We start from the raw sequence: 18,708 nt of genomic DNA on the forward strand, positions 1-18,708 counted from the left end.
TGAACCTGTGATTTCAGTTTGTGCTCACTGTTGCTCATCTTCCCCTCATTTGCTTCTTTGTAGGTACCGGTTAGTTACTATTGAATGTCCCCCCTCCCTACAAAGCCTTCTATTCTCCAGGCTGAACAAACTGGATTTTCTCGGCCTCTCCTTGTCCCGAGAGCTGTATAGACACTCTTGATATGCTCAAGGTGTCCCCTGGCAGTATGGATAAGGAACAAGGTTAATAGTCTGACAGTTGGACAAGCCTCGACAGTCTCTCTGCAGCATCCCAGTTCCGAGCCCCCAACAACAGACCTTGCAGGATAACAGGTCAGTGGATGAGGTTTATGTCCCCCACAGCAGGAAGCCTCCCACTGCTACCACTTGCTACTTCCCCTTGGTGTTAATGCATGGTTCAGGCTCAGATAGCTCTGATGCTTCTCCATGCAAAGCCTTCTCCCCCTTGTCTGTAACTGCTCTCCTGGGGCCTTAGGCCTATTTTGCAGTTGCAGATCTGTGGGTGGAGAAGGAGCCACCCCTCTGTTGCCAGAAGTCACAAGCCTCCAGCCTTCCCCATCATCAGACTCTCCATTTGCTCCAAAACTGACCACGGCCTCTTACCATCCCTTCTTCTACGTGGTTCAGGTTCTCTCTTCTGCAGGGTCTCCGTGAAGATCCTGTTGATCTCTTTTTCATCTCCTCTGATGTCATGCAGTCTGCTCACTTCCTCCCGCAGCTCCTCAACTTGGCAATGCTGCTCCTCCACTGGAGCGCACTCCCACGGGCAAGGAGCCCATCTCCCGCTGCCTCTGCCTCCAGAGAGGCCCCAGGCACTCCTCCCTCTGCTGCCCTAGACATGGAGAGCTGCACCCTCCCTCAGAGGCTCAGACCAGGTTGAGGCCTCTGACGTGCACCGCTCCCACTGATGAGTCCCACCTTGTCTGCAGACTTCCTTCCCCCCTATACGTGCCCTTCTGTGCACACCCTGGGGGCTATGCTCCGAGCCCCGCAGTTGTATGGTTCTCTCCCAAGCACTAACTGAACAGGTGCTTGCGCCTCCCCCATCAGGGCCAGCCTTTTGCAGCAGTAGCCTGGACCCAAACACTTCAGAAGGTGCTCAGAAGGACGCCCAGAAACGCTGCACAACTTGCCAGCGCCAACAGCAGGCAGCAGCCAAAAGCACCCCCCACCCCTCAGGGCCACCGAAACCGCAAATGGCAGCTCCAGCCGTCCCAGGCCAGGTGCAGCCCGGCCTCTCGCTGCGAGACCACGTGCAGCCCTGCGGCGCAGCGCCAGCACCACTGCAGCCACCACCCCCGAGGCACTGCCCTCTTCACGCCCCATTTCACCAGAAGTGGGCCCGCCCGCGCTGGTCACCTCACCCGAGAGTGCCATCATCGCCTTCGTGGCAGGGGCAGGCCGCCCGCAGGGCCACGCTTCCCTCCCGGCCGCCTGGGAGTGCCGCCCTCGCGCAGCCTCTGGCTGAGCAGACACTCTTCCCTTTAAATGTCTTTTTGCGCCTGGGCTCTAGCGCTTCGGTAAGACCTCAGCAGTTGCCCTGTCCTGTGCACAGTGACCGGCAAACCACAGGCACCCACTTCCGACATCTTCCTGAGCCGAGGCTGCGCCGGAGGCTGGCTTCTTGTGGTGCCGAGGAGGTAAGATGGCGGACGGGTCTGGGGACGGCCACACGAGATGGCCACCACGCACAGCAGCCGTTAACGGCCACGGGAGCGGAGAGCCGCAGAGGTTTGGGCCTTGGCGATCTGTGTGGGGAGGGGGCTGTTGTCTTTATTTCATTTTTGTATTTCAGCGTGAGAGAGGCTCAAAGCCTCTGTCCTAAACTAGCTGGAGTCAGGCATGGCATAACTCCAGCGCAGGTGCGCAGGCGCTCGCTGCTGTCCTCACAGACACGAAGTGCAGCAGCTACAGCAGAAACTTCTGCACGCGAGCTGGTGCTTTGCTTCCTCAAAGTTTAACAAAGTGCATTTGTTACCTGAAAGGTTATAAAAAGAAAATACAGAATAAAGTGCCAAATGCAAAAGAGGTGGATGGTGTTCAGCGAGTAAAACAATGGATCATCTGGAGGAGCAATAGAAATAATAAATAATACATTAAGCACCACAAGTATATTGTAAATAATTAAAGAAAAATTTTAAAGGTCTTTTGTACATTTTTTAGATGTACAAAATCTTAATGTTAGTATGTCTAAAACACAAAACCCTAATATGCATAAAACACGGGAGAAGGAAGAGCATAACCCACAATTTAATGAAAAAATATTCTGAAGAGTTAAAACATTCATCAGTATAAAATTCAGTTCTGAGTCTGGAGGACATTTCATAGCACTCCTTCGGAGGGTCACTTAGGAATTCTGTAGACTTTTCCCATAATACTATTTTTGGATTTTTTGGGAAAATTTTTTTTTTCCAAAAATAGGTTCAGAAAGCGATCTCTTCCCTGCAAATATGATCTCTTTCTTGGTTTTGATCATAACTCTGACCTGTAGAGAGGTCTAACAACTTGCTATTTCTGTTTCTTTTTTTATAGGGGTTCACCTGAAAGCAAAAGATGTGAAACGACCAGCACTCAGACTCCTTAGGTAGGAATCCAGATTTTTTCTTTTTTTTTTTTTTAATACTGCAAAAATTACAGAGCTTATAATGAAAATGAAGTTTACCTGAAAAGCCTTTAAAAGCTTAGATTATTTTTCTGAAAATAAAAAGCACATGATCTATCCCTGTAGGTTTCTGAGGTGTTTGTAGCTTTGGGCACTTAACAAATTAGTTGTATTAATCATATGAGTCTCCAGAGACAATTAGACCTGTTTCTTCATCAATTAAAAAAGAGTATAAAGAGAACATCCGGTTTTGTATTTTTAAAAATAGTTTCACTGAGTGAGATAATGGTGTGGTTTAAATAAGGTCAGAAGGGAAATATGCTCTCACTGTACATTAGAATTAAAACTCCACACCTTGAAAAAGTGAAAAAAAACCCCCAAACCAGTAAGTAAAATGACAACTGTAAATAATGCAGATAGGAATTTTTCCTTCTTTGGGATGAAAGAGAGGCCATTAAGTAAAATGATCTCAGGAAGACACTTCGTCTCTTAGGTCAGTCTCTTAGCTCATCCATGACTTTCCCCACATAATTGCAGATCTGTGGATTTTGGAAGGTGAGGGAAAATTAATACCGTCAGTATTGTTAGTAAGGTCTTTTACATACACAAGGAATAGGAAGTTTCAGACCATAAGGAAAATTTTAATTTAAAAGAATTTGGATATGTAACTCATTTTGTCAGGAAGAAAAATGACCTCAAAATCACCATTTTAACTATCTTCCTTTTAATGCTTATAGCTAGTTGCAAGGTATCTCAGCAGCTTGCAGAGTTCCACACCCTTGTATAAAGCTAAAATATTAGTTATTTCAAGGCACTTAAAATGTTCTCCTAGAGTTAGAATAGTGTTACTATGTTAATAATTTATGATTCACTACTTTACTTTCTTGCTGTTGTATCTGCATCAGATTTCCTCCAAACATAGGTTTTCAGAATGTGGTGTTGTTTTAAACCTGACACACTTCTTACACATTTTATTTCCCCTCCTAAACTTCCCTTTTATATGTGCACTTATTTTTCTTTTCACCCACCTAAACAATTTGAAAATGCATTTTTGCTTTAGAAATACAAATTTAATCCTAGCACACATTCAAGACAATGTTAAAAATACTATCGATATTAACAAGATATTTCACTCATCACTATTTTCATTCAATTCAATAGGAATTTTTCCAGTCTATTTCAATGAGACCAGAATGAAAGCTATAAGTGCTTCTAAAAGTCCCTTAGTATTGCTTAGGAAGCAACTTAGGATTCTGCAGGCTTCATTTTCAGTTCTGAAAGAACAAAGTACGTTCAAGAGGTTTAATTTAAATGTATTAGTACAGTATCCTATAAACTATTTTCTTCCTGACTTTTTTTTTTTTTAATAAAGATTGTATTTAGGATTTCTAAAGGACGCAATAGCTATGTCTACCTTAGCAGGTAGTGTAGACCAATACGAAGAGATCTGTAAAGCTGAGTAGGTGAGGTTTATACTGTACACACCAGAGCTGTTTTGTTTTAGACTGCCTTTACTTGGTGCAATGGACTGCGTGCCCAGTTGTAGCTGGAGTACATTATAGAGGATGCCAAATTGCATCTTCCGATTTAATTTTATCCCAAAGGGATCCTGTGCATGTGGTCCAGGATTGCTTTGTGATGTCAGCCAAGGATCAGTAAGGTGAATGAGCAAGAGATTTGTTTCAAGACCACACTCCTGATCCAAACCCAGACATAAACACAGAAGTTCCCAGGTGTGCCTTCATCATATTTATTTCAGTGGCAAGTGATTATCTAATTCCATTATGTTCTTATAAGTAACTAGGACCTAGGGGTGATAAAAGTCGTCTTAGTGCCAGCATAGAGAGTAATGATGCTCTCAATAAGCAGTTATTGCTTTTCGGAACAGTCATGAACACAATGGATTCTGTAGATCTGAAGCATTTGAATTTTCTCTCCCATGATGATATCGAAGCATCATCAATCTTTTACTTATGGACACATTCTTTTTGCTTTATTCTAGTGACTAAAATGTGGTATTTTTATTTGAATCTTTTTTTCTTACTTTCTCATTTACAATTTTCATTTTCCTTATATCTAATTACGCACCTGGAAAATGTGCATTCTTTAGTTATTTGTTTTAAATTTTTACTATACCAGAAAATGTACGTATATGTATATAGTTTCATTACTTATACTAACATTGTTTTGCCATTTTTTAAAAATTAATAGATGTACACATAGAAAATACATGTTATCACTAAAAAAGATATTTGAAGAGAGCTTTTCATTGTATTCAAAAGATATACTACTGCAAATACTAGTAAAGAATGAAAGAAAAATAACTAGGCAACTAAGCTTTTAGATTTGAAAGTACATATTTGAAAAATTAAGAACTGGTTAAATATTGGTTAAATGGGGATTGAAAATCTCAAGGAACTGATAGTGAAAGATACTGGAATGGAAAAAAAGACTGATTACAAAAAAAAAAACCTCAAAGTGGAAAATGGGAGGAAAAAGTGAAAATAGCTATAAATCAAGCTCAGCTAGACTGTGTGAAAGAAGTTAAAAGAAGCAGTGTTTAGCCAATTCAGTAAAAGAATAAGAAAAAAGAAAAAGTGGGCATTTTTTCAGTAAGGAGTCTGAAGCTCATTGAGGTTTACGACTTGAATCTAAATGAATGTTTTGCATCAGTTTTCCAGATGGATTATGGCCTCAAATGTGGTGTCAAAGGTGTGAGGACAAATAGGTTGAGAATATAGAAACAGAAATTACGTCCAAAGTATAATCAAAACTCAGAGGATTTTATCTCTGACTATATCACATAATCTCTATCCCAGGACACTAAAAAAACTGAATATAGTTCTAAAGCACATATTAAGTATATTAATAAACCTATCAAATCAGGAACTATGCATGGAATTCATGAACAACAAGCATAGTAGTAATAGTTGAAAAAAGAAAATGGGATCGAGGCAGCTCTATGCCTCATAATCTGACTTTATTAATAAGCAATTCTCAGGTACATTTTGTATAGAAACAGCAGTTACAGATATGGAAGTAAATTGAAAAAAAGATTAAATATATATTTTTTTTCATTGCTATATCATGACAAACTTATCTGGCATTTTGCTTTGATAAAACAACTTGCTAAATTAAGAAAGTGCAGATTTATTCTAACTGTTCTTGAATTAAGTACTTTGTACGGTACCATGTTGGAATTAATAGTTGCCTATGAGAAGGCTGGAATTGCCAGAGTAGTTGGATGACAGAGAGATGACAACCTCTGCTGTCACAGTTGAGTTACTAACAGAGTTTCATTCAGAGCCAGCCTGGTTTCATGGCCCCAAGAGCATCCCTGTTGCCGGAGGTTTGTCTGCCTGGGCTCGGGGCCAGCTTAGAGACAGTACATCCCCTGCTTCCTTTGGTGACCTTGGACAGGGCACTCCCAGCCAGTGCTGGCCTCCTGTTCCATGGGAGCTGCTCTTAGGCTGAGCTCTACCATTTGGCTCTCACTTGAGCTACGGGTCCCACTGCATCACCTGGCCACAGGTCCCATTAATCCAGATCCAGCCTCTCACATGCAGACTGCTTTCCCAGCCTGACCTTGGACCTGTCTCATTGCTGTGGACTTGCCTGGTGATCACTGGGCTGTGTCTGACCCTGGTTACTGTCAGTACTATCAGTACTTTAGTGTCTAGTTACTGCCAGCTGCTTCTCTAGTTTTAGCTCCAGACGGACTTTAGCCTTCCTTATTTTGTCCTTACATTCCCAGGAAATTCTCTTCTCCTCCTCCTCTGTTTTCTCTCCCTGTTTCTACTTCTTCTCTGTTCTTTTTTTGTGTTTTAGTTCATTAAGAAGTTCCTTGGTTAGCCAAGTGGACCTTCAGTCAAAACTCCTGGTCTTCCAGCATAACTGGAGAGTAGGATCCTCAGCAAGTATTTTAAAACATCATCTAGATTCTTTTCGTGGCAGCCTCCCAAGGGGACTCAATAGGAATTCCCTAATCAAACCAAAATCCATTTGCCTAAAGTGCAGAGCTCTGAATCTGCTGCCTACCTCCTCAGCCTTCCTCTGCATCCAGTACTCAGTCACTTGGTTACTACAGCCAAACCTGACATCAGGATTAAATTCACCACCAACTTTTCCCTGCCTGTGAGCAGCAGGTAAAATAATCTTTGCTGGCTCCTCCAGTATTTGCAATAGAAAATCATTGCCAGACAGTCTAGAAAGTTATAGTTTTATGTGGTCTAGGTTGTTACAGTCTACAAATATGTCAGAGTAAAAATACTAAAGTATCTGAAAAATAATTTTGTTTCAGTACTGCATTAAAACACTAAGAAAAGAGAGAGGTAAAGCCACAAACAGATACATTAGAAATACTGTAAGTTGCAGGATTCAGTGGCCCAAAGATTGAACTATAATTTTAGATATTTCCCTGGGATTGTAAATAAGATCTTGATATTAAAAACTGTACAAAATAAACTGATAAATCGCACACATGAGTAGAGTTGTACTTTAATCTCAGCATTCTAGTAAATTAATTTTTTTAGGGTCCTTGCATATTTGATATATATCTAGGTAAAATATACAATTCTTCCCAGCCTTCCCAGAGCTGTATTATTTGATGAATTATCAAAGCCTGTTAGCTTCTAAATAGTAACAGAGTAATGTTCCATCAAACAGCATATCATGACTGAAATGAAGAGCTAGATTTCCCAGGTGAATTACAATCATTACAGGTATAGAGAAAATTTTAATCTATTACTGAATTGGGAAAAGATCCCAAAGATAACCAATTAATGACTCATGGATCATGCTGATTTTGAAAGTTTTATGACCTACTGGTCTAGAACTGAAGTGTATTTAAGGCTAAAATATTTTTCAAGTTCAATAAACAGAAAGCTGACCACTCATTATATGAAACTTACAGTCTCTATAAAAGGCAGCAGATTTACATCTTCTGCTGGTTTTGTTCTTTTCCTCCATGCTGTAACTGCATTGAAATAGATGAAGGATTCGGGAAATGGAAGAGTAACCTTTCTCTGAGGTAGTGGGAGTTTTGAAGAGGTCTTGGCTGAGATAGGCTGATAATGATCTTGCACGCTGTGTTTGAATTTGCAGAAAAGGCAATAGGGCAGTACCATAGTAAGAGAAAAAGTGTAGACATTAATATGAAAAAGAAAAGCATGAATGATCAAAAAGAATTAATTATAAATAAAGACACAGTAACATTTCTTCTATTTTGTGCTACAAAATTAGGGCAAACATCAACAGTACTTTGGGTTACTTTCAGCAAGACTGCATTAATTAGTGCAGATATCCAGAGCCTCTTTATGGCCACAGTAGGAAGTGCAATTTGAAATTCGGTCCCAGTTCTACACAAGCTATGAGAACCTACTTATGTGTCAAATATGAGATGTTTAAAAGGCCAGGTACGACATTCTTCCAAGGAAAATTTCATGCCACACCACTTTTCAAGCAAGAACTTCTTTGTAAAGGTCTTCTTTTCACTTTCTGTCACTATAATATATGCTGGAGAAGTATATGTGGAGCATAGCTTACCAAATATGCAAAAAATGCAAAAACTTACTCATCCAAATTTGTCTGAAATTCCTTTTATACTGCCTTCCTTATAAACCAAATGTATAAGTAAGAATTCTAGAGAGTTCTATAGTCTACCTACTCTCCTTCTATTCCTAAAATCATTCAGCTGAAAACAACCAGAGATTATTTCCTAGAATGCAGTGTTTGGTGAGTAGCAGCTACCTCAGAGAAATTGCATTTTGCTGATGTATTATAGCAGTACCTCACTAGGACAAAGCCATTCCAGGAGCATTCCGGAGACAGCTATTCCATATGGCCTTTGTTATTGCCATTTAACATTCTTATTTTTTCATAACAGAGGTAGATAGAATATACAGAAAGCCCATTTGTCTAGTCAAAAAAAGTCATTCCTTCAAGACCTTTTTGTTTTTCTTTGAGTATTTTCAGTACAATTGTGCTTCATATGACAAAATATGTATTGTGATAATGCAAACAAGTGGATATTGATGAAGGCATAAAAATGGAAATGGTACACAACAGCAGGGTGATATTTGATGTGTGGGTGCAAAGGGCAAACATACACAAGGTTCTGTGAAATAAGTAGTGCACAATTCTACAGTAGTTAAAATGGTGTTAGAGCAAAGAATTTTTAATTTTTCTGGTCAAGGATTTTTGCTCTTATTTTCCTTAGTTTATGCTAACTAATTGCTACAGATGAGGATCAGCTCCTAGGAAAAAGTAGTATATTTTCTTGGAAAAGTCAAGAGAAGAAGCTGTAAAAGGTGGAGACTTTTTTTTTTTGTTTGCTTCTTGCTGACCCTCTCCTTATCAAATAAGACAGTTTAATCAAAAATCACATTTCTTATTCAAGTTCCTTTGCCATATTAACCACATTACGTTAACACCAATACAAGCTATATATTGTTGTACATTTTTAATCACTAACGTATTTCCAGGTATCCTTCCCCTTCAAAATTCATTATCTCAGTAGCTATCATTGAGAAAGAAAAAGGGCAAGAAAGAGCAAGCTGTGGCCAATAACAGTATAATTCCCTACATATTATAATGCACAAGAGGAGTAATTAATTCTCCACCAAGAAGGTTAGCCTATAGAAAAGAATAGCATCATCAAAATTGTGACCATCTAAGGCACAACCCTGGTAATATCTTTCTTACGGCTTGTGGGCCTGCTCTGTTTCATTTTCAGAGCGTCTGGCAAAATATCACAGCATAACTATAAAAGTTTAGGAAAAAGCACGCAAGACTTTTTATCTCTTCTTTTGGAGCAATGTAATCATGGATTAACTTTCCATTAGCAGTCAGTCAGATGGGAGTACCAAAAATGTTTTATACCTGCTAAAAATGTTTACCATTTATGGGATACTGAAGCCACTGGCTAAAAAATATTAGAATCTTGTGCAGAAAATGTATTTTCCAGCTCATTATTCCCGAGGACTTCAAAAAATTTATCACTCGTCAGGAAAAAATACATTGTATAAGCCTCCTGCACAAATTTAAACTGCTATAGATAGGCCATATATATAGTAAGTGTACTGTGCTATTTTTTCCACAAAGATACACTGCTTTTCACCTTAATAAATCTTCCTGGGTAGCAACAAGATATAACAGATAGAGTTATTCTGTAAGACATAAAAATGGTGTGATAACTGAAAATCTATGCATTCCTTCATGATCTGCTGCCCAGCAGCAGTTTGGATGTTCTAAGAAGGTAGTTCTGTGTCAAGGCACGTTGAACCTCATAGAAAGTTTGAGTGTCTGTCCCTTGGGCAGCCATATATTCTTTTGGGTATTTGCATGTTCTTATCCTTAGGATTTTCCTTGTCTTGTTTAGAAGCTATTTAGCATAAGATTTATAGAAAATTGCTTAAACACTTCTTTTTTCTCTAATTCCATGACAAATGGAGGAGGTAAATGAGCCCTGGTTATGTTATTTAAATTGGCTTTTTGCTTTTTGGTGACTTTTTCAAAGCTTGTGTGGGATCTTGTATCTTGTGAGATATGGGGAAAAAACTGCAAAGAAACATAATGATTCATTATGTAAAGCAGGAGATAGTCCATTCTGTGCAGATGAAGAAAATAGAAGACTCTGGTTTTCAACAAGTGCTTCACACTCATTTGCTAACAAGTGTTTCTTAAAGCAACTATCCTAATCCTTCACCACTCTAAATATAAACTAACAACTAAAATAGCGCTTCCAGGATATGTAGGTTTTATTACTTGATAAGCTCAAGGAGAGTGTAGCAATGACATTTACATTTACCAAGTTGTCTATAATAACTGCAACTTCCCTGAAATTATCAGTAGACAAGAAGTCAGAAGTAAAAAATGAAAACAGTTCTATCTCCTATCTCAAGTAGAACAGAAGGGTAGGAGGAAGTCATTAAGTTCAAAATGATCACTTTTGAAAGCTCTGCATTATCTAGTATAGCAGAGGGCACTTGAAAAATAGCAGAATGGTATTTTAAAAGAAAGTAGAAAAGTGGAAAGATGCCCAAAAGGTAGCAAGATTTATTAACAGAAGGTATTGATCAAGATCATAACCTTGTTCCATGAGTGTCACAGGAACTCTTCAAATATGCTATCTGTGTAAAATGTACAGGAAAACAAGAAATTGTGCATAACACTGCCTTTCTATGCAAAACATATTCAGTGTATGATGTTAACCCAGATAACCCTATATTAATTTTTCTTCATGTTCATTTGGCTAATATTCACAGGATGCGCATGCGTACACCCATACCTATATGCACACACTCACATACAAAAGAACCTTTCTGAGCTCACGAGAAACCATCTTTATAGTTTTAAATCTTCATTCCTATGAGGATGTCAGGGAAATTGAATCTTGGGGTGTTTTGTATCTTTGCAAGAGATAAAAGGAGAAAGGGATGTAGTTCTCCATCTCAGAGCACAAAATGTCAGCAGAGAAAGCATAGAAACATTCTGTGACAGTTTAATTTTGCTGCATGAGCAGAACTTTGGAAAACAGTGCGAGAAAGAACTGGCTTGTGTATTTTTTGCAAAACCCTATCTTATGTAAATATTCAAATAATACAAAATTACAGAAGTACTTTTATGGAGCCTTGTTGGACTGGAACCTAGAAGACAAAAGATCCTAACAAAACAGAACAGAACAAAACAAAACAAAGGGACCTACACACTGTACAAGGTATTCAATATCTTTGACCAAAAGGGATTACAAACCTAAACAACAGAAGACAGGCTATGGCCAAGACCAAACCTTAGGAAACAAATACTAAGTAAAAAAATTAAGCATTTCAAAATAATAGATTCCCATTACAAAATGCTAGTTCCAGAGAATAAATATTTTCTGTATGAATACATCTAAATTTAATTGTATTACTCTTTTTAGCTTATGACCTACCTCACACTCCAGAAACTGAAAGGTTTTGAGGACATCCCATAGAATATTTTGTCCCAAAGACCCTGAGCTAGTGGGAAGCTGGCATGCCACAAGTAGTTTGATTCCTCTGAAATTACGTTTTTTTTCTTTCTTCAGAAAAAATGTAAAAAGGAAAAACAATACATTTGCACAATCTCAGAGATGTTTTGGGCCTCTGAAAATTCCATCTTAGGACACCTCTAAAGAGAACTGACACAAGTTCCTGTAGCTCTGCCTTTCCCACCACAATAGAAAGTTTAAACAAAAAAGAAAATGAACTCATTACAGAAATTTTGGACAGTAAATACTGTAACATTTTGTAAATAAAAAGAAAAAAGCCTAGAAATATATTTCAGAAGAAAAAGATGTTGATCATAATTCTATTACTGAAACCAATGATTTCTATTGCCACTTATGGTAGTTATAATTTCAGTATCTTATCTCCCCATTCTCTTTCCAGTTTAGGTTCTTTCACTTGATTATCGTTTTGACATAGCAGGTGAGGTGACTCCCAATAAATATGATGATGATGCTCTTAATATAATTACTTTAAATAAAGATTTTGCCTCTATAAATTAGTGCTAGAAAGTATGCAAGGAAGACACTGGATTCTGAGCATTTTGGACCTGATCCATCTTGATCTCAATCCATTGAGGTATATGCAACTCCTATGTTTCTGTGTATGTAATATATGACACACCAATATTCCTACAGTTGAAACAGACACCTAGGGTAAGTGACTACCTCCATCAGAAGAGATGCATTGGAATTGTGTCCTGCCATTCTTCCAAAATTACTGCTCAAAGTTCACTTTACTATTAAATTCAACAGAAAACAGCAGCTGTGACATGGTATCTTTACCTCTTCATATCCTAATCAGAGTCTTTTTCTTACTGCTGCTGAGTGATGATAGGACAACACTAACTTTGACAGGTTACCTGGTGGGGGAGAGAAGAAATGCAGAACAGGATTCTCCGTAGCTCACTCCAGCAAATAGACAGGGAACTTGTCCAGGCACTTTGCTCCACACCACAGATTGCTCTCCAGATTAGCTCATCTTACATGCAAAGAAGAGCCAAGATGTCCCTCACATATTCCACATGCTGTTTGAAAGAGGTTTCCTACTGTTTATTACGGACAAAGGACATAATAAGTATAGGCTCTTGAAAATGGACATAGGAAAGAAGAAAACTAGGAGCAGATGACAAAACTGTGTGAGCATATGCTCTAAGAATACAGCAACCTTTTAGTCTCTGCAAACATATAATATGAGTCAGCATGTCTAGATTAGGAGTTTTTTTAAATAGAAGGAAAGAAAATGTTGTTACAACAAATATTTAGCAAACTGCTGCAACTTATTTAAAGTTCTATGAATGCTCAGTTTTAATGCACACAAAGAATGCCTGCAACCAGTTGGATGCAGGCCTAATCAATTCCAAAACATTAAAGATAATTTTTTCTTTTCTTCTTCAGCTACAAATTCCTTTGCATATGCTCATGGGCTCTGTGAAACAAGGCTGTGCAGCTTCTTTCATGCACAACATACTTCAGACTTGGTGCTAATCAGACCAGGATTTGCATCAGTTGTGAGCCTTTGTTCTTAGCACTTTCAGCTCCATTAAAATGAAAAATGACATGAGCATGTACAGTTCCTGACACCGATAATGTTTTACAGTTATCACCCATCAAAATAGATGCCAGGCACAATTGTGTATAAGAACTACTGAATTATTTTTAGATAAGACAGAGTGACAGCTAGTATAAATAACCCATTATTTACATATCTGTCCAACATTGTGATTTTGATTTAACAAGTTAAAATTCCATTACAGATAGACTTTTTCTCTCACAATGCATTATTCTAGTATTGTACCAGAACAATAGATTTCACACTTCAAAGGAATTACTAGTAAAAAGCTGCATACACTGAAAGGAAATGACTATTTAAACAGCATGGATCAGGTCTGCAGCATCAGTGTGCTGCTGATAAAAACTACCCCATATTTCAATGACATTTTCTGCTGAAGAATGGCAAGATAGGAAAGGGGAGAAGAACAAGTAGTGTAGTTAATAGTAAAGAGAATGGCACAGCCTGGCAAATAAAAATATAGCTAGAGTTGGTAAAGATATAAAGGAGGTAAATGGAAACTAAAAACAAGAGACTGAAGCTCGAAAAAGTAACACAGGCAATAAGGACCCACTTCAAAACTACTGGAGAAACAAAAAGTAGAGTGAGGAAGAGAGCAAAAAGACAGTTCAGAGAAAAGTAAACGATGAAAGTGAGAAGAAAGGGAATAAGCAATTGAAAAATGACTACAGAGAAAAGGCACAGAAAGAGTGGAGTAAAAAAGGAACAAGAAGTGAGAGGAGTGAGAAGGAAAACACCCTATGAGACTGAGCATGAAAGAGCAAGAACCTGGATGGGTACAGAAAGCATGAGAAATATATAGATATACAAAGCATGCAGAAGGATAGTAGATACTTAAGGGAGAAATCAAGGAAAAGAAAGAAAGAGGATGAAGAGGAATATGGACGGGACTACTAAAAAAGACAGTGGTGAGAGATACATCAGGATGGTCATGAGCTTGATTTCAGATTTCATTTTAGACTTCATCTTCTCTGTTGCTTTCTCTTCTGGTTTTTGTTGCCTCTTGTCCAATCGAGCAGTCATAGATGCAGACTGAACCAATGTGTTTCTGTGTGAAGGAATATGAAGTACTTTACATGACAGCTAACAGGAAGAGCTACTTCTAGCAAATGCGCACAGTGATTCCTTTCTCTGTAACCGTGTGCCAAGATTTAGATATTTCAAGTCTCGTCAAAGGAGACTATTCTCTGCATATATTCAAAAGAAAAGAAGACTCAAATGAAGATAGACTATTCTGCTCACCAAGTCAAACTTCTTTTAAAGACTCTGTTAATATCTCCTGAGGGTATTCAGGTAATGTATTCAGTGTTTAAACTAAACCCACATTTTCACATGACCAGAATTCACCACCACAAAGCTGTATATATAAAGCGTGTAAGTGTCAAATTTGGAGCCTGCTTAGGAAAATTACAGTCAAAATGAAGTAATAAGAAACCTCCAAATAAATGCTCACTTCTACCATGTGATTTTTGGGGGGTCATTTGTTTTCCTGCTCTTCTGTCTTAAAAATGGAAATTTTGTCTCAAGTGTTAAACATACTTGCATACACACACATTTCCAGACTGAGGAAAAATTGACCCAATTCATTCAGAAAGTTAGAAAACAAGTTGAAGGGAAGTAATTACTCAGAATTCAATTCCTAGTCATGATGTAGAGATCTGCAAGATTCCCAGCTGCATAAATCTGAACAGGAAGTGTATAAATCAATTCCAGAATACTTAGGAAGCTCTGCTATTTTAGCCAAACCCCTCTGGGACAAGTTTGAGCCAAGAGCTGTATTTGGTTACCAGGTAAATTTCTGGTAGCTTTTTGTAAGGAGAATTTTAGCAGATGCTTTACCACGCGAATGTTAGTTGTGGCTTCTGCCTTGTAGGGATTATCTGGCAAGAAACAATGCATATAAAAACTCACTTTATTATTTGTTTTCTCAAGGTGATCTCACAGCAATGTATGGACAGTATATCTTATTATTCAGTCATTTGCAAGCTTTCAATAGTTAATAACAGTAAGGTATGAGACATAATTTGTCCAGAATTCTACTTCCGTTACAGTTGATTCATCTATCTCTTCCTTTTAAGCTCAGAAATATGCTCTTACAGTGAGATATTGTCACCAGTTTCCTAAGAAAAGGAAGCATCAAACATGGTAAGATTGTAGTGCCATTATTTAGATAGTATGGTACTGTGCAGATGGCTTATTTCAGAAAATTCTAAAGTATCCACCAAATGGGTATATTTAAATTGTAAAAGAATGGCTAATCTTAACTATGACAATGCATAGACTAGCTTTTGTTACTTCATCCTTTTTTATGCTTACTATGTTCATAAAGGTCAATAAATAATCCTTCATTTTGAAAACACTATCCTTGCTATTTCACAGTGGTTATAACTCCCTGAATAAAGCCTGTAGTGGAGACCAAAACAAGTTTTGTCTGCTGAGCTAATACCATATATGATCACATAGTAGCTTGATCAGTCAGACTGAAAAGTATGGAAAATCATCCATTTCTGTTTTGGTAGACTAGACCTGGAAGGCATACTATAGAACAGAAGAAGAGGGGAGGGATCCACATTCATGGAAGAGTTATAATCTGTGCTGTAGAAGTATTATCACTGTGTGCTGTTTCTGGGTGATATAAAACAACTTCAGTTACTAAATGAACATTTTGTTAAGATACTCTCTATCTTGAGCTGTTTATTAATGAACACATTGTATAACGAACTTTAACTTAATACTTGATTTGTGAAACATTCTGACAATCTACCTACCGGACTGATTTGCAATATTTAGTAATCAAATAAACATTAATTAACCTGTTCTATGCAAATTGCCCTTAAAAAGGTCTGCATTGTTTTTCATCTCTGCATGTGATGAGTTTATATAAAACCAGAAATGTAATGACAAAATGCGAGAAGAAAGGTTTAAGAAATTTACACTCCTCCTCTGCAATCTGCAATCCAAAAAAAGTTCTGGTTATACTGAAAAAAAAAATTAACTTTAGGAAGTTTATCTAGGAGATTTTTCCACTATTTTTCATCTTCTTAAATTTATTTTACCTGAGATATTAAACTTCTCTCTCAAGAAAAGTTACTGCACTGATATTCCTTACAATTTTGCAGTGCATTAGGAATTTTCATCTTTTTTGAAGATGTTTCACAACAAAGTCATAAGGCTTCTAATGCACCATAGTTTTTAAGGAGCTTATGGAAGTCACAAACTGGCAGAGTAGTATAACCCTGACTGAAACACAATGCTACCATCCACAGCACAGTTACAGAGGTACCTGTGGCTGCTCATTTATTCAATGGTGGTTTCCCACCATCTTGCAGAAGGACCGTGTAACAACCTCCCGTTCTGTGCTGGTCTTGTATCGTTTCTTTATTAGAGTAGCAACAGCAGAATCCACTGCCAATTACAAGCTGTGAACACTATTATACTGGCATGACCATGTAGAGTTTAATCCTTTCCAGCTCTGCAGGTTATGTATCATCATGTTGCTCTGTTCATACTTTTTAAAGAACAGTTTTGTTCAAAAAAAAAGCTCTGTGGGATTTGGGAAATTAAAGGTGCTACGTAAATGTAAGATAGTACTAATAAGTTTGTTAAAACCACATGCAGGGTTTGGTCTCTGATCCCATTGAAGTCAATGGGATTTTGCTGTACTTTGATGGGAGCAAAAGGAGGCTCATAGTGAGCAGAGAAAAATCTGATCTTAAAATGTTTAACAGTTATTTTAAATTTAAATGCTGATACGTCACAGCAAAGAACTTTTTTAACTACAAGGAAGTCTGTGCACATCACACCCTGAGACACTGAATTCTCACCAATCTGCCTTTAGGAAGCCTGTGTTGGGGAGGGTAAGGTAAATAAGGAAGGACACTCATTTTGATAACACAGGAAGTTGAGCTTTCTGTGTCGGCCTCAGGGAATATATTAGGTCTTTGAATAATCATGTTGGTTTAAATCAAGAATGGTACTCAGACACCAGCTCCTTAGGTATGTAACTTGTGTTCACTGATATGGCTGTGTCAAGACTTGGTTGATCTGGGCCTCAATTCAAGTACTATGAAATAAACTACCTAGGACAGTGTTTGAAAATATTATTTAACTTCAACTTTACCGTAGTACCATGGGTTGTCCTGAACAAGTAAGAACATGCACTTCTTCTGTATTTGAGTCTTCCTTTCTCACCTGTTTTTGTCTCTTCTCTGCTTCTGGCTTTCATTCCTTTTGGCAGTACAATGATAGGGCATTTTCTTCAGCAAATCTTGAAGGGGGAGAGAGGAGAACCTCTCAGTTCCTATATCAATGAACACAGTGTCCCATGATAATCAGAAGCAAAAATTTCTTGCAGGGAAATCTTGCTCAGCATCTGCATTCTTGAGCAGTAGCTTGTTCATTATGGACAAATATTCAGGTAATTTACAACATGGTTCTAAAGAATCTGTAAAACAAAACAAAAGTTATTTTTAGCCTAAAAAATTTGGATGTAAAAAGCTGAACATTAGAAGAGGAAACATAAGTTGCAGTATAATCTCTTAAATAGCAGGCTTAATAAGTACAACAGAACATTTTTACAAATTCAGGTAAAAAAAAAAAAAAAAACCTTTCACCAAAAATGTGGACAGAGATGGAAATTAGATGAATTAAAATGCAAATTAGCTCAGATCTTCCACTTAAATATCTGAAAGAAAGGAACCATAAATAAATAGACATCCAGAGACCTCTTAAATAATTTGTCTGATTTCCAGGTCCCTCTGACCTCTATTTTTTCTGATACGCATTGCATTGCTTACTAGTTATTTCTTATTACCTACATGGAAGCTCTGTCATCATTCAAAAATAAAGTAACATTCCAGAATCTCTTTTTCTTTGCCTCTATTCTGACAAATAAACAGATCCTCATTTACATTTGTTTAAACAACTTGATCTGTTTCCTATTTGCTGATACATCAGTTTCCAGGATTGCCACATGCAAAAATCGTGAGAAAAATACCAGTCAAATCAGTTTTTGGACAACAGCACCGTTTATTCTAAGAATTGTATTAACTTATGAGATACTTTATGTCACATTTTAGAGACAGCAAAAGAATCCAGCAATGTTAAAATGTTCTAGAGTGGCTGTTTTCCCCCTCAACTCTGATAATTTCAAGCCTGTCATTTCTTCCCCAGCTGGAACAGCAAGAATTTTTATTTATCAAAATCCTCCATGAAACAGAATTTTCAGTGCATACTAAGCAGAGGCCATTTGCTGTCAATGAAAGGGGAAACCAGGAATCAAGCACATCTCCTGATCTTTCCTAGTAAGTTAAGAAGCAATTTTTTGTTGCAGAACTGGAACAATGTTCCTGAAGAAAAATTCAGGTTAGTTATATAGTTCTGTGTTTTCATCAGCCTGATTTTCGTTGACCTAATGCTGATGTCAAAGGATTTCTCTTTAAAGTGATATCAAAAAAATGTATTGCACTGGCTTTCAGAGAACATTAGGTATTCTTTACTAAAAGAAAG

The 18,708-nt window shown here is 37.8% G+C and overlaps 1 long non-coding RNA gene across 11 annotated transcripts in view; it reads right to left on the reverse strand.

Annotated features, from left to right (window-relative positions):
• Positions 1-13,484: 13,484 nt before the first annotated feature.
• The window catches only part of LOC112997082 (uncharacterized), a 76,018-nt gene continuing 70,794 nt past the window's right edge, over positions 13,485-18,708 (reverse strand). For all 11 annotated transcript variants that reach the window (XR_003262610.2, XR_010389009.1, XR_010389008.1 and 8 more), the window contains 2 exons: positions 17,392-17,644; positions 13,485-14,248 (listed from right to left, as the gene is read on the reverse strand). This is a non-coding gene — a long non-coding RNA (uncharacterized LOC112997082). The remainder of the gene's footprint in view (positions 14,249-17,391; positions 17,645-18,708) is intronic.

The sequence above is a fragment of the Dromaius novaehollandiae genome, chromosome 4, assembly GCF_036370855.1.
Source record: "Dromaius novaehollandiae isolate bDroNov1 chromosome 4, bDroNov1.hap1, whole genome shotgun sequence".
Lineage (NCBI taxonomy): Eukaryota > Metazoa > Chordata > Aves > Casuariiformes > Dromaiidae > Dromaius > Dromaius novaehollandiae.